General features: G+C 36.4%; 3 non-coding genes across 3 annotated transcripts; 2 read left to right on the forward strand and 1 right to left on the reverse strand.

The window, feature by feature from the left end:
* Nucleotides 1-11,449: 11,449 nt before the first annotated feature.
* On the forward strand, nt 11,450-11,522 carry TRNAR-UCG (transfer RNA arginine (anticodon UCG)). The gene has a single exon. It is a non-coding gene; the product is annotated as a tRNA-Arg (tRNA).
* A 779-nt stretch (nt 11,523-12,301) lies between these two features.
* TRNAL-CAA (transfer RNA leucine (anticodon CAA)) lies at nt 12,302-12,412 on the reverse strand. The gene is made up of 2 exons: nt 12,375-12,412; nt 12,302-12,347 (listed from the first exon to the last, which is right to left on the reverse strand). It is a non-coding gene; the product is annotated as a tRNA-Leu (tRNA).
* A 1,237-nt stretch (nt 12,413-13,649) lies between these two features.
* TRNAR-UCG (transfer RNA arginine (anticodon UCG)) lies at nt 13,650-13,722 on the forward strand. The gene has a single exon. It is a non-coding gene; the product is annotated as a tRNA-Arg (tRNA).
* The last annotated feature ends 1,115 nt before the right edge of the window (nt 13,723-14,837 follow it).

Here is a 14,837-nt window from a genome sequence, read left to right on the forward strand (position 1 = left end):
GAATGAAGGATTTGCTGAACAGGCGTTCTATAGATAGGATAGTAACTTGCTAATGCATGGTATAGTTGTAACTCTAAAAGGGCATTACAATATACGTACAGTGACTACCTAAAATAGGATTTCGACGTGTAAAGATCTTAGTGAGCATGTTTACCCAATTAGGTGAAGACCAATAGACTGACATCACTATCCAAGGCACATATAAGCTAGGCTTTTGTAAGACATGGAGAGGCATGGGAAGAGAGGTCGAGAGAAGATGTACTTGCCATCCACGGACTCTTCACGTCCCAACACTCCCTCCCTCCATCCTCAGGAATGCATAGGACAGATGTCATGAACTAAATTCCTCTCCAAGTTTTTGTAAGACTTGTTTCGTATTTTTGTTATCTACTTTTTATATTCTTCGTCTATTTTTGTTCGTATTAAATGTTTTACCTTTGTTTGCATCTAAGTGACTCTGCCTATTTTTGACGCACATACATTTATATGTGTTCCAATTATTTGAAGTTTGTATTTGGCCCCGTATATATTTTATTACATATCTGGCGTGCCAGCCCTGCGTATTTTTTCCTGACCTTTGCCCTCCAGCTTGCTCAGGGGGAAGGGCAGATATATCTGTACACTTTTTGCAAACTGTCGGGAGATAATTAAGAAAAGAACCTTTGAGGATACAGACTTCCAGATTTTATTGGAACACGTGCTAAGAGACGCTATTGACGGCAGACGCAAGAAAGCCATACAGCGTGATACAACAGCCATTCAAGGAGAGTTCATTAAGAAGGGTAAGTCATGGATTTTATAAAAATATATGCTAACAAAAGTAAAATAACTTTTCAATTTGATAATTGTCCTACTAATGCACAGTTATGGGCTAGTATGTACAAACAATGTGAGCTAGAGAATATGAAATTGGATAAGAAATTGTTATGTATTGATAAACTTAAGAAGAAACTGCAAAATGTCCTAAGCATGTTTAAAACGTTTAATGAATTGATTGTGGAGGATTTACAACCTAGACAAAGTATTTGCACGATTAACAAAGTTGTACCAGAATCTAACCCTGATGACAGTACTGACGACTTTAACAGCTGTCCCGACTGTTTTGTTTTAGCTCAGCAATTAGAGAACTTGGAGAGAGATATGGACAGACAAACGGCTAGAATTAACTCAGAATGACTGTCACAAGCCACAAACTAATCCTACTAATTCTGAATAAATTGATACTACTAACCAAAGGTTGATACAGAAGCTTAATTAAGTGTGACTAATCAAGCTTTGCCTATAACATCTAACTCACCTGTTTGCACAATTGTAGGTTTTAGTGGAAAATGTAATACTTCAGCAACTTTGGTTACTGGTGTTTTGTTTGAGATTCCTGGCTATTTGTGTACTGAAATTGATATCTGGCATTGTCCTAGCTCAGAAAATATCTTAGGGGCTGATGTAATGAGAGAACGAGGCTGGGTCATTGACTTAGGGAATCAAGTGATTTGGAGAAGTAATAACCTTAAAGGGCCTGTAGTAATTGATCCAAGTGACTACAGTGTAGTGGCCGTCATCAATTTAATTGAGGAGGTATCCCCAAATCATGTATGGCCACAAATGGATTGTAATGACTTGACTCTTGTAGAAATTGTGCAGAAACATCCCTCGTTATGGGCTCAATCTAAGAATGAGGTAGGGACGATGAAAGATGTTGTTGTCAAAGTGGAAGGAACAGATCCCATAGCTCAGAAACAGTACCGATTGCCTCCAGATTCAATTGAGCCTTTGTCCAAAATTATTGAAGAACTACTTCAACAAGGCGTCATACGCAAATCAAATTCGGTGACAAACTATCCGTTATGGGCAGTTAAGAAACCAGATAATTCTTATAGAATGCTTCTAGATCTGCGTATGTTTAATAAATGTACCCCAAATGTGGCACCAATTGTAGCAGATACCCCTGACTTCATGTCTTGATTGAATGCTAAAGCGAAGTTTTTCTCGGTACTGGATATCAGTAATGGTTTTTTCAGTATTCAGATAGAGAGGAGTTGTTAATACAAATTTACTTTTACTTTTCTGAATGAGCAATATGTATTTTGCAGATTACCACAAGGGGCACACATGTCACCTAGTCTGTTTCATCAGGCATTGGCAAAAGTATTATCAAAATTCTCAAGGCAAGATTGTATTCTACAGTATGTTGATGATATCTTGTTGGCAACAGAGAGTAGAGAGGAACACCTCATCTTGTTAGCAGAATTGTTTGATCTGTTGTATGAGTCAGGATTGAAATTAAATCCAAGGAAGGTCCAATTACTGAAACAAGAGGTTCAGTACTTGGGAGTTTTGATAAATCCAAATCACATGTGTTGAGATATTTCAGGGGGATTATCCATCTCTTTTTAGAAAAGAAGTAGAGGAAACTGATGAACCTGTATTTGTAGATTGTTCTAGATTTTGCTTGAAAGGTCGAGCTATTCAGCATAGACTACTAGGACATTTTTCTGCCCAGAGAGCAGAAGTTGAAGCTGTTAAAACAGTATTGGAAATTAACGAGAAAGAAAGCAATGATCCTTTGGTAATCTATAGCGATAGTTCATATGTCGTATGATCACTAACAGACTACTTACCTGTGTGGAAAAAACGAGGTTTTGTGGATTCATCTAACAAAATCTTAAATCATGTTGATACATTGCAGACTATTTTTGAGCTTGCTTCTAAAAATCCTAACCGATATGCTATTGTCAAGGTACCAGGCCATAGCAGAGGGACTAGTGATTTAGCTTTGAGAAATGAGAAAGCAGATTCTCTAGTAAAGGAAGCAGCTTTGACAGAAGAGATAGTGATGGAACTAGAATGGTTGGAAGTACTACCAGTAAAGAGTAAGGAAGCAAATTTACCTTCATTCATCGATAAAGATGAAAGATGCGTTCATTATAGAATGTAAGAATAAAATAACACCTCCCTTTGTTTGTGAGAACGGAGTGGTGTGTTATGAGATGTAAGGTAATTTACTTCCAGTTGTGCCTAAACACTTGCAGACGGAATTCACCCGCTATAAGATGTAAAGATTAGGTCATGTGGGTCAGCAAAAGTTGCTGGAAAACTTCAAAGATAAGTTTTATTGGGACAAAAAGGTGGACTCTGTACAAAATGTTGTTCAGTCATGTCTCATTTGTGCTCAAGTAAACCCCAGGCCTAAAGGACAAAAGTCTCCACTTCTAAGAATTGCACCTGCAGATGGTTCGTGGTCTATACTGCAGATTGACTACATAGGTCTCCTACTTCAGGTAACCAAGGTCTCAGGTATGCATTGGTTGTGGTAAATGTATTTTATAAGTGGGTAGAATTGTAGCCTGTCAGGAATGATGATGCTTTGTCTACGGCAAAAGCATTAAGGAATCATGTTGTACTTGGGGAATCCCAAGGATGATTGCTTCTGACAGAAGGAGCCATTTTACTGGCAAAGTCATGCAGGCTGTTTGCGCAATCCTGGGGGTACGTCAACAATTCCATGTCCCATACCATCCTCAGTCCGCAGGTATTGTAGAAAGAATGAACAGAACGATTAAGTCTAGAATTGCAAAAATGTTACTTGATAAAGGAAATAGTTGGGTTGATGCAGTACCTCTAGTATTGACGAGTATTAGGGGAACGAGCTCCTCAACTACCCAGTATACACCTTTTGAATTAATGACAGGAAGGAAAATGCCATTGATCTTTCCTTATGAACCATTTTTGTCTACACCACAGAAAGATGCCATTGCAAGAACTAAGTGGTTACAGGTACTTCAGGAGAATTTAAAAACAATTCTTCCCCATGCAGCATCTAGAATGCAGCGTATGGTACCGCCTCACTCTTCTAAATTTGTGAGAGGAGCATTAGTAATGATTAAGACTTTTAGGAAGGCGGGACCTTGGGAAAGCAATTGAGAAGGACCGTTTGAAATAATCGACACAATGGGTCAAGATCCTTGTTCAAAAACAGAAAAGACTGTGAAAAATACCCGTAGGCAGCAGAAGCTGTGGGTACATGTTGACCAGTGTAAATTATATGTTTCTAACTAAATTCTGTTCTTGCAGGAACACAGTTCTGCAAGAAAATGGAGAAACAAAGCAGTTAACTATTGAAAGGAGAACCTCCAGAGAAACAGCAATACAAGAATCGTGACATCAAGATAGCATAGTTTTTTGATAGCTGTGTTGTTTGAACAGTACCAAAAGCCAATTGAAATTGATGATCAGACAAAGGATTTACCACAGAAGATATTGTTATTGCATAAGATAAGAGAAGTTCGAGTGGATCGACTCCTGACATCAGACATTGATACATCAAGAGACATTGTTGGACAAATTAGATTTGGTTATGGCTCCAGAGATCAACCTTGTTTGACTATATTTTTTGAGCATACCTCAGAGATCACGGTTCATGCAACAGTAGGACCAAAAGCCAAATTCACACAGTCACAGGGGAATTATACCCATAATAATCAGACAGGTGTTTGGGAATGTCATCCTACTGAGTCCATGTGGTGGTTTATAACAATTAAGGGAGAAGAACATGCACAATGGACAGGTGATGTTACCAATGAAATGTTAACATCAGGGAAAATGGGGAGATCAAAGACAGAGATTTGGCATAAAACTCAGTCTTATGGTAAAATCTTGGATCCTTCACTGCTTTCTATATCAGCAGGGGATGATGATTGGACTAGGGTTTGGAACTTTCAGGTGGAAAGAGAAATAGCTATGGTCAAAGTATCTTTTGTGTTTACGGTAACTAATTCTATAGCACCTGAAGTTAGAGTTAATCCCCATAGTGTGAAAAGCCAAGAGGAATTGAAACCTATAGAACTACAATGTGGGACAAGGTTACTATTACCCCAGGAAGCATCACTCGTTTGGTCAAAAGGGAAAACATCTTTAGGAAGTTTTACAAATAATCCAACTCGTATACTTCATAAGGGTCAAATGGGGGATGTACATTGGAATGGTATACATTTTATGCTTAGATTAGATAGTCCAACTCGTAAAGACTCTGGGATATATGAATGTTGTGTATTACTGAAAGGAGATTACAAACACTGTGACAGAGCAAATGTCAGTGTTTGGTCCCCTGAAGACAATTTGTGTACTGGTACTAGACTCAAACCATCCAATCCTTTTCAGGTTAATTACTTTCAATCTAAGCCATTGTTGAGGAATGGATCGTTTGTAACCCTAGTTTGGACTTTTAACATGACTGATTGGAAAATATCCACTTGGTTTCCTCAATGTTTGTCACACCTTACTAACATGGAAAAAGGTCTTGCTCAATGGTTTGGACAAAATCCATTGAGAATGGCAAGAAGTAGACGAGGTATTATTGAGGGAATCTTGGGGGGTGTTGGTTCGGTAGGAAGCTTACTTAATACTATGGATATAAATACTCTTAAATCCGATTTGGGATCCGTGAGTTATGTTGGAAGTCAGGGAGCAAAAGTACAAAAAGGGTTAAATCAGTTATTGGAAAAAATGGTTCTAAGTTCTGCTACTGTGATTGGGTCGTCTGTATCTCACTTACAGGATGCCACTTTAGACTTAATAGAGAGTCAAGAGGAGAATCAAGTGTCAAGGGCATGCCTGGAAATACAGATAGAATATTCCACTAATCTAAAGATGATTGCACAGGCTTTACAGAGTGGTATTATACCTTTGGGTTTGTTGAAAAGCTTACCTGACAAATATAGTTTTGGTCTGGGTCATATTGATTTGTGGATTAATAAATGGATGGGTTGTGATCAGGATTTTTGTATAGGGACATCTTTAATCCCAGTGGCAGGAGTTGAACAAGTAGTGGTACCAGTAACAGTTTTAGGAATTCCAGTCAGTGACACACAATTGATTCATTATAATTTAAGGTATACAGATTTTGTATTTGATGGGGAAAATCTGGAACAATTAGATGTTTCAGCTTGTCTTCATTTTGTTTCTAAAGTAATATGTCTTCCAGGGCAAGAAAAGGTTGTCTATCATTCTTGTTTTCACAATCATTCATCATGTGAGGCCAGGATTGAAAGTGTTACATCTATGCATGAATTAATGACTCAAGTAAAGATAGGGAAAGTTTGTTTTCAAGTAATGAAGGAGGAGTCATTGGTCAGAGCATTCTTTTCAAATTGTATGCATAATGAAACTCTTCACAGAGGATTAAATTGCATAGAAGGTGATTTGAAAAAGTTGGAGATAGATGGGAAAAAGTTTAATGTCTCCACTATAGGCACAGAGCGTTTAAAAACACTACCTCAGCAATTTAATCTGACACAGATAGACCATTTTCCTTGGAAAACATGGACAGAGGAAATAAAGAAAGATAAGGGATTATTGGCCATGTTAAAGCAACAATTGAAAGATGCAGAAATTGTTTTCCAACATAAACAAGGTGAATTAGAACAAATTCAACATCAATGGAATGATAAGTCTGGAGTTAATTGGTGGTCAAATTTTAAAAAATCAGTAAATATGTGGTCACAATCTTCGGTAAAATCCGCAGCTGGTAATATATTGTTAAATCCAATTGTTATTATAGCTATACTTGTTTTATTATGTATTGTTTATCAAAGTTTTCTTATGTGTAGAATAGGTAAGATATATAAACAAGTTAAGTATGAAGTAGATAAGGGAGATGGAATATTAAGGGAAATGATAAAAAGAGCACAATCCTCTCATTCCATAACAAATGTAGAGAAAAGGGTGTCTCATGCTAATGATTATCATATGGTCCCAGTTAAAGTATGATGTGATTGTAGTATAAATGTGATACGAATGTGATACGAATGGTGAGTAAATGTGTATATTTGAAAAGATATGATAAGGATATTATCCTATCATCAGGGGGAATTGTAAAAGATTCTAACACATTTAACATCTCTTTTAACCCTAGTAATATGAAATGGACCATATATAATTATTGGTATAGGCAATAGTCAAAGATATGTAATCATTGTTCATAAATAAATGATTATTAAGATATATTAATATGTTTCAATGATAGGCTTCAAGGTTTCCTTGACCTTAAGATATGGAATGAAGGATTTGCTGAACAGGCGTTCTATAGATAGGATAGTAACTTGCTAATGCATGGTATAGTTGTAACTCTAAAAGGGCATTACAATATACGTACAGTGACTACCTAAAATAGGATTTCGACGTGTAAAGATCTTAGTGAGCATGTTTACCCAATTAGGTGAAGACCAATAGACTGACATCACTATCCAAGGCACATATAAGCTAGGCTTTTGTAAGACATGGAGAGGCATGGGAAGAGAGGTCGAGAGAAGATGTACTTGCCATCCACGGACTCTTCACGTCCCAACACTCCCTCCCTCCATCCTCAGGAATGCATAGGACAGATGTCATGAACTAAATTCCTCTCCAAGTTTTTGTAAGACTTGTTTCGTATTTTTGTTATCTACTTTTTATATTCTTCGTCTATTTTTGTTCGTATTAAATGTTTTACCTTTGTTTGCATCTAAGTGACTCTGCCTATTTTTGACGCACATACATTTATATGTGTTCCAATTATTTGAAGTTTGTATTTGGCCCCGAATATATTTTATTACAGGAAGGAAGAAGGATTATACTTGTCTGTAATATAAATGATGTTACCTATACCATGGTTAGCCTATATGCCCCATCAGAAGGATCGACAAGATTTCTCAATTCAGCTATGGAAACAATAGAAAAAATCTCTAAAGGCTCATTGATTATAGCAGGCGACCTGAATTGCATAATCGATATTGAAAAAGATACTAAGACTTTGAAGAACCGTAAATCAGATGCGTGTTTAAAAACTAGGGCCAAAGCATTTTCCGATTCTCTATTTAAACATGGCCTTTATGATGTGTGGAGGGTGCAACATCCTGAGGAAAGAGACTACTCTTTCTTCTCGAATGTACACCAATCATATTCACGCATTGATTATTTCTTAATGCCTGGTCACTCTTTGGAAATCTCTACTACCTCTCTAATTGGAAATATCTCATGGTCTGACCATGCCCCAGTATTTATTTCTATCAAGGATAACCCTCAATATAGAACAAGAACTCGTTGGAGACTCAACGAATCTCTTTTAAAAACAGAATCCGATAAGATAGATCTGATAAAACAAACAACATCTTTTTTGGAGCATAATGATAATAATGAGACCTCAGATCTAAATTTGTGGTGCACCCTAAAATGTGTTCTTAGGGGACACTTAATAAAAAAGGGTGCTTGGATTAAAAAACAGAGAGGTAAAGAACTTGCCGATCTGTATATTGAGTTGGCAAAACTTGAGAGACTAAATAAACAATATCCATCCAGAGATTTCTCGAAGCAGTTAGAGACTATTAAAGAATCGATAATCATTAAACTTAAAATTAAAACTGAAACAATAATGCAAAGATTGAAATCTAGTTGGCATTATGGAAATAATAGAGTAGGGAAAAATCTTACTAAAAGATTGAAGGCACAAATTGAATCATCTAGAATAAAAAAAATTATACACAATGGAACAACTTGTATATCACCAACACAGATAGGCAATGCCTTTAAACAATATTATGAAACCTTATATAATTTACCCGAACCTAAGATTGCTACTACTGATATAGCTCAATTTTTAGAGACCTTGCATCTTCCAAAACTTTCTGCAGAAAAATTAATACAATTAAATCAACCACTAACAACTCAAGAGACTACTATTGCAATTCTTAATTTGAAAAAAGGGAAAGCTCCAGGCCCTGATGGCTTTTCAGCTATATTTTTTCCAATCTTGAACTCAGTAATTTCTCCCATCCTAACAAAATCTTTTAATTCTATTTCTACTGGAAGAAGTTTTCCAAAAGAGATGTTGGAGGCGAGTATATCGCCAATTCCGAAACCAGGGAAGGATCCTTCACTGGTTGCTAACTACAGGCCAATATCTCTCATCAATTTAGATGTGAAGATATATTCTAAGATCCTGGCCTCTAGATTGGCTCGAATAATACGAGATTTGATACATCCAGATCAGGCAGGATTCATTCCTGGTAGGGCGGGAGAAGAAAATACGCGCAAAATCTTCAATATCATTGAATATATACATAGATATAAAATCTCTTCAGTTATAGTAGCTTTAGATGCCCAAAAGGCATTTGATAGGGTCAATTGGAAGTTCTTAGCTGAAACACTTCAAGCATTTGGTTTAACAGGTCTTTTTCATGACCTAACTATGGCCTTATATACATCTCCGGTCGCAAAGATTAGAGGCCCTTTTTTAGACTCAGATATGTTTCACATTTATAATGGTACAAGGCAGGGCTGCCCGTTAGCTCCCCTGTTATATGCTCTAACAATTGAGCCTTTAGCTGCCTATATTAGAAACTCTTCTAATATTCATGGTATAAATATTGATAAACATGAATATAGTATTACCTTATATGCAGACAATGTTTTATTAACATTATCTGCACCCTTATTATCTATCCCTGCTTTTTTAAAAGGAATAGAAAAATTTGGATACTATTCTAATTACAAACTTAATTTATCAAAGACTCAGATGATTCCATTTTATCTCTCTGAGTCTCAGATATCTATAGCTCATGGGCATATTCAAAATAATGATCAGACACATCAAATTGATTATTTGGGGATTATAATCGGACCTATACTAGAAGATATCGCCAATATAAATCATAAGAAACTTTTTCTAGAAATAAAATCTTCTCTAGCAAATTGGATGAAACTTGAATTCTCTTGGATGGGTCGTATTAATATTCTTAAAGCTTACATAATTCCCAAAATTTTATATCTTTTTCGATTAATACCTTTTTATGTTTCGAAAGATGTTATCTTAAAATGGGAAAACTTACTATCTCAATTTGTTTGGGCAGCTAAAATAATAAGATTACCCTCGGAGCTTCTTAAAAGACCTATTGAATCTGGGGGTTTAGGTTATCCTGATATAAAGGAACTATATGAAGCCTCTCAAGTAGCTTTTATGATGGCCTGGGGCTCTATAAAAGAGAAAAGCTCTTTGGGTTGGTATAATATAGAGAAATATAATCTTAAAAATCTCGACCCTTTCTTGTTGTTCTGGCTACCTCAATCCCAATTTCAGAAGAAAAAATTTCCGAGCTTAATAATTGCAGACATATTATCCTCTTTCTATAGAATCAAAAAAAGGTTTGCAAAAGGGATTCCATTTACAAAAAATTGTCCCCTGGATGTTCTATCATTTTACATACCTGATCTTGTACTGGACAATTGGAAAATCTCAGGAATAGAGCAGATAGGGGACCTTTATTTAGAGGGAAATCTGGCCTCTTTCTCTCTTATGACTGATAGATATATATTACCGTCAAGAGAAATCTTTAAATATATCAGATTAAAACATTTCTTAATATCAAACCCACCACCTGAATATAACCCTTGGTTGAAATTTATTACTTCGTGTATTTCTAAGGGAACACTGTCTAAGATTTTGAAATTTTTTAAAGATAATAAGACTCTTGATAAGTCTAAGGCACACAAACAATGGGAGAAAGAATTGGAAATTTCTATTCCCTTAGATTCTTGGTATAAAACATGGCAATTTACTAAAAAAGCAACTCACTGTATAAATCTTCAAGAACTCTTTTTTAAGATTATATATAGATGGTATATGGTCCCTACACGTATAGTTAAATTTCAACCAAAGAATGGAGACAGGTGCTGGCGATGCCATCTCGAATTAGGATCGCATAAACATATTTGGTGGGATTGTCAAAAACTAACTCAGCTTAAGATAAAAATATCTGAGCTTTATTTGGAATTGTTTGGGTCATATTTGGAACTCTCCCCTCAAAGATTTTTGTTTCATTTAGAGTTTATAGATATTAATAGTAATGAGCAGACCTTATGGGTTAATATACTTTTGGCGTTTAAAATCTGTATTGCTAGATATTGGAGAAAACAGGATTTGCCACATTGGCAAGAGATTAAATTGCAAATAAATTTACAAAGTAATGTAGAAAAATATTTTTTTCTGAAAGAAGCTAACTCAAGAGAGAGGTATGAGTGCATTTGGCAGAAAAGGTTTCAAATAATAGATTAAAAATTCCCTGTGCAGTAATACAACCACAGCACTGCTCCAACGGCCTTTGTTTTAGATCGATTTTGGCCTTGATAATTTATAATCTCCCTCTCCTCCCAAAGAAACACTGAGCGTTTGAATACTTAAAATTATTATTTTTTAATGCTATGAGCTTTAAGGGAATACAACAAATATTCATATATGAATGTCTATGTATATGTTTCTATGTTGTTATGTACCATATGTATTTTAATGTTTTGTCTAACATCAGTCAGAGGAAGGACAGTGGTCATAAAAAGCATATTGTGGCATGTGAAGTAAAGGAAATATAGTTATGTTTCTCTATGAGAAACGTATCCACACATTTTTTCGCAAACTTTACATGCAGACCGCGTGGCCTAATGGATAAGGCGTCTGACTTCGGATCAGAAGATTGAGGGTTCGAGTCCCTTCGTGGTCGGAGTTGCTGGAGCTTTGGTTCTGTTGTTCTTTAAAGTTCTTCCATATCAATGGAGGTCAGGCAAGTGGAAACCAAGATTTCAATAGTTTCTTTCCATGTTACGTGTCACCCAAGATCTTTAGTCCCTCTTGGTATGAAAGGCAGACATGTCAAAACTAAGATTTCAAATGTTTCTTTTCAATGTGCCATATGATCACCGAATGTAACCCCATCTTGGCCTACACGGTACCTCTACGGATAGTGCGTTGTTGCGAGATTTGATTCAATCAAAGTTGTCTGCAATTTACTCTTTCAAAAACTTTCAGCAAACAATTCTTTTTCCAACTATTGTTATGAAGACTTTGGCTCAAAGCGGCTCCATAAGAGTCACAGGCACCCTTGATTTTCTGTTGTACACTTCCTAATCTCTTTCCCCCAAGAAATCTATGTGACAGCTATTGGAAAGTATCTACACCTGGTTCGTTATTTTCACCTCTTTCGGTATGTCTTGTCTCCAAAGTGCGGAATAAGACTCTCGCGTTCCGTCCAGACCTCGTTGCTTAATGGGTAAGGTGTCTGACTTTGGATTGGAAGATTGCGGATTTGAGTTGTCTTGAGGTTGCTGGTGATTTAGATCCCCAGGTTACTGTTCTTTTGAGTCTAGAGATTGTACATTGCTGTCTTATGTTATGAAATCAATGTCTTCTGCAATGTACTCTTTAAACGCTTAAATTCAATCTTGGATTCTTTCTCAAAAAATTGTTGAATTAAACGAAGCTCAAAGCACAAAAAGAGATGACTGTCAGAAGTGGGATTTGAACACACGCCTCCACATGGAGACCAGAAGACCCTCACAGAGAGAAGATAGCATTACTTGAGTCTGGCGCCTTAGACCACTCAGCCATCCTGACAAGCTCCTGCTGCTACGAAAGAAGATATTTTTTTTCCATAGTTTCAAGGCAAGGGACTAGCTCTTAGGGGACCTTTTGCCACTGCATTGGTTTAAAGTGGCTTCATTAGAGTCACAGGGTAAGCAGACTTGAGATCCTGCATGTGAAGGCTAAGATTTCACATGTGTTTTTTGATGTGCCATATGTCCACCAAACTTATCGCCCCCTGGGCATGCAGGGTTCTTCTACGTATTGTGCGTTGCCACCACCTTTAATGAAATCAAAGTTGATTGCGATGTACTGTTTCAAACACTTAAAAGCAAACTTTAATTCTTTCTCCAACTATTGTTATGAAGACTTTGGCTCCAAGTGGCTCCATAAGAGTCACAGGGCACCCTTGATTTTCTGTTGTACATTTCCTAATCTTTTTGCCCAAAGAAATCTATGTGATCATCCTTTGTATAATGTGCCACAGGGCCCACTACTGAAACACATTTCACACTAGAGTAAAATCTGTCAATTGTATTACAGACATTTTTCAGAGACAATTTGTGGATATTGCAACCTAAAACTAAACAAGCACATCAAATGCAGTCAACCACTGGAAAAAAAACACCACTCTAGTGGGACTCGAACACACAACCTTTGAATATTGGCATTATTTTCGCATCAAAACTTTAATCTTACAAACGGAGCGCTAAACTGCTTTCCACACTTGTGTTAGATAGTTCTATTGTTTCAGATTACCATAATTTCTCACAGACAAATTGTGGATATTTGGAAATACAATTTAATGCTTCAATTAAAATCTGTCAGATTAAGATCTGTCAATAGTATTACAGAAATTTTTCAGAGACAATTTGTGGATATTGCAACTTACAACTAAACAAGAACATCAAATGCAGTCAACCACTGGAAAAATAACAACACTGGTGGGACTCGAACCCACAACCTTTGAATGCCTTGTCAAGTGCTAGAAGTCCAATACGCTATCCACTGCGCCAAAGAGCCTCGATACGTAGACAGAAAACGTCATGAAACCACCTATCTGACTCACGCATAATCCTTCGTACATAGATGTTTCAAATGCATTAGTCGTTTCTGTGTCCTATGTTTGTCTGCGTGTTCTTAATTAACATCAGTCAGAGGAAGGACAGTGGTCATAAAAAGCATATTGTGGCATGTGAAGTAAAGGAAATATAGTTATGTTTCTCTATGAGAAACGTATCCACACATTTTTTCGCAAACTTTACATGCAGACCGCGTGGCCTAGTGGATAAGGCATCTGACTTCGGATCAGAAGATTGAGGGTTCGAGTCTCTTTGTGGTCGGAGTTGATGGAGGTTTGGTTTTGTTGTTCTTTAGAGTTCTTCCATATCAATGAATGTCAGGCAAGTGGAAACTAAGATTTCAACAGTTTCTTTCCATGTTACGTGTCACCCAAGATTTTTAGTCCCTCTTGGTATGAAAGGCAGACATGTCAAAACTAAGATTTCAAGTGTTTTTTTTCAATGTGCCATATGATCACCGAATGTAACCCCATCTTGGCCTACACGGTACCTCTACGGATAGTGCGTTGTTGCGAAATTTGATTCAATCAAAGTTGTCTGCAATTTACTCTTTCAAAAACTTTTTTTTTTTTTTTTTTTTATTAGACCACATCACATACAATATAAAGAAAAACATATATATAAGCAGAAAGTGCCGATAATAAATATAGCAGCATATGTATACATATATTCATCATTCCACTTATAAATATAGCAGCATATATGTGCAGATATTCATCATTCCACTTACAGAGAATGGAACAAGTTTTTCTACTTTGTATATATAAGTTATTGATGCGTCTGAAATTGCAATATAAAACATATACAACACAATTAGACCGGGATTACAACAAAACTTCCCAGTCTATACCCCACAACGAGAAAAAGAAGAAAAACAAAAAAAAACCCCAAAAAACCCAAAAAAAACCACAAGAAAAAAAGAATCACCAACAAACCATCCATACAATACATTCAAACTGTCAAGCCAAGTTGATATAATCAGTATGTTTATACGTTATGTTATAAATTTGGGAGAATGTCAGGGTGCCGAGTCAGCCACGGTCTCCAGATGTTATGGAATTTCTGTAAACACTGGTGAGATAGAAAAAAGCCACGTTCCATCAAACATTGATGGCTGATTTGATTCACCACATGATCCAAAGAAATAGATAATGATTGTAGCCATTGTCTAGCTAAAATTATCTTCATGGCTAGCAAGCATTGTACTATAAAAGCCCTTTGGTTAAATCGAAATCCGTTTAAATCAAAATGTAGTAGGGCTCTTCGCATAGTAGGTGCTATGTTTTGATTTAAAGTATCAGAAATGAGCTTAAATATATCTTGCCAAATACTTTGGATCTGTGGGCATTCCCACCAGATATGGGAGAATGATCCTA

This window comes from Sceloporus occidentalis, unplaced genomic scaffold (assembly GCF_023333645.1).
Source record: "Sceloporus occidentalis isolate IW3139 unplaced genomic scaffold, rSceOcc1.0.p SCAF_102, whole genome shotgun sequence".
In the NCBI taxonomy this organism is placed as follows: Eukaryota; Metazoa; Chordata; class Lepidosauria; order Squamata; family Phrynosomatidae; genus Sceloporus; species Sceloporus occidentalis.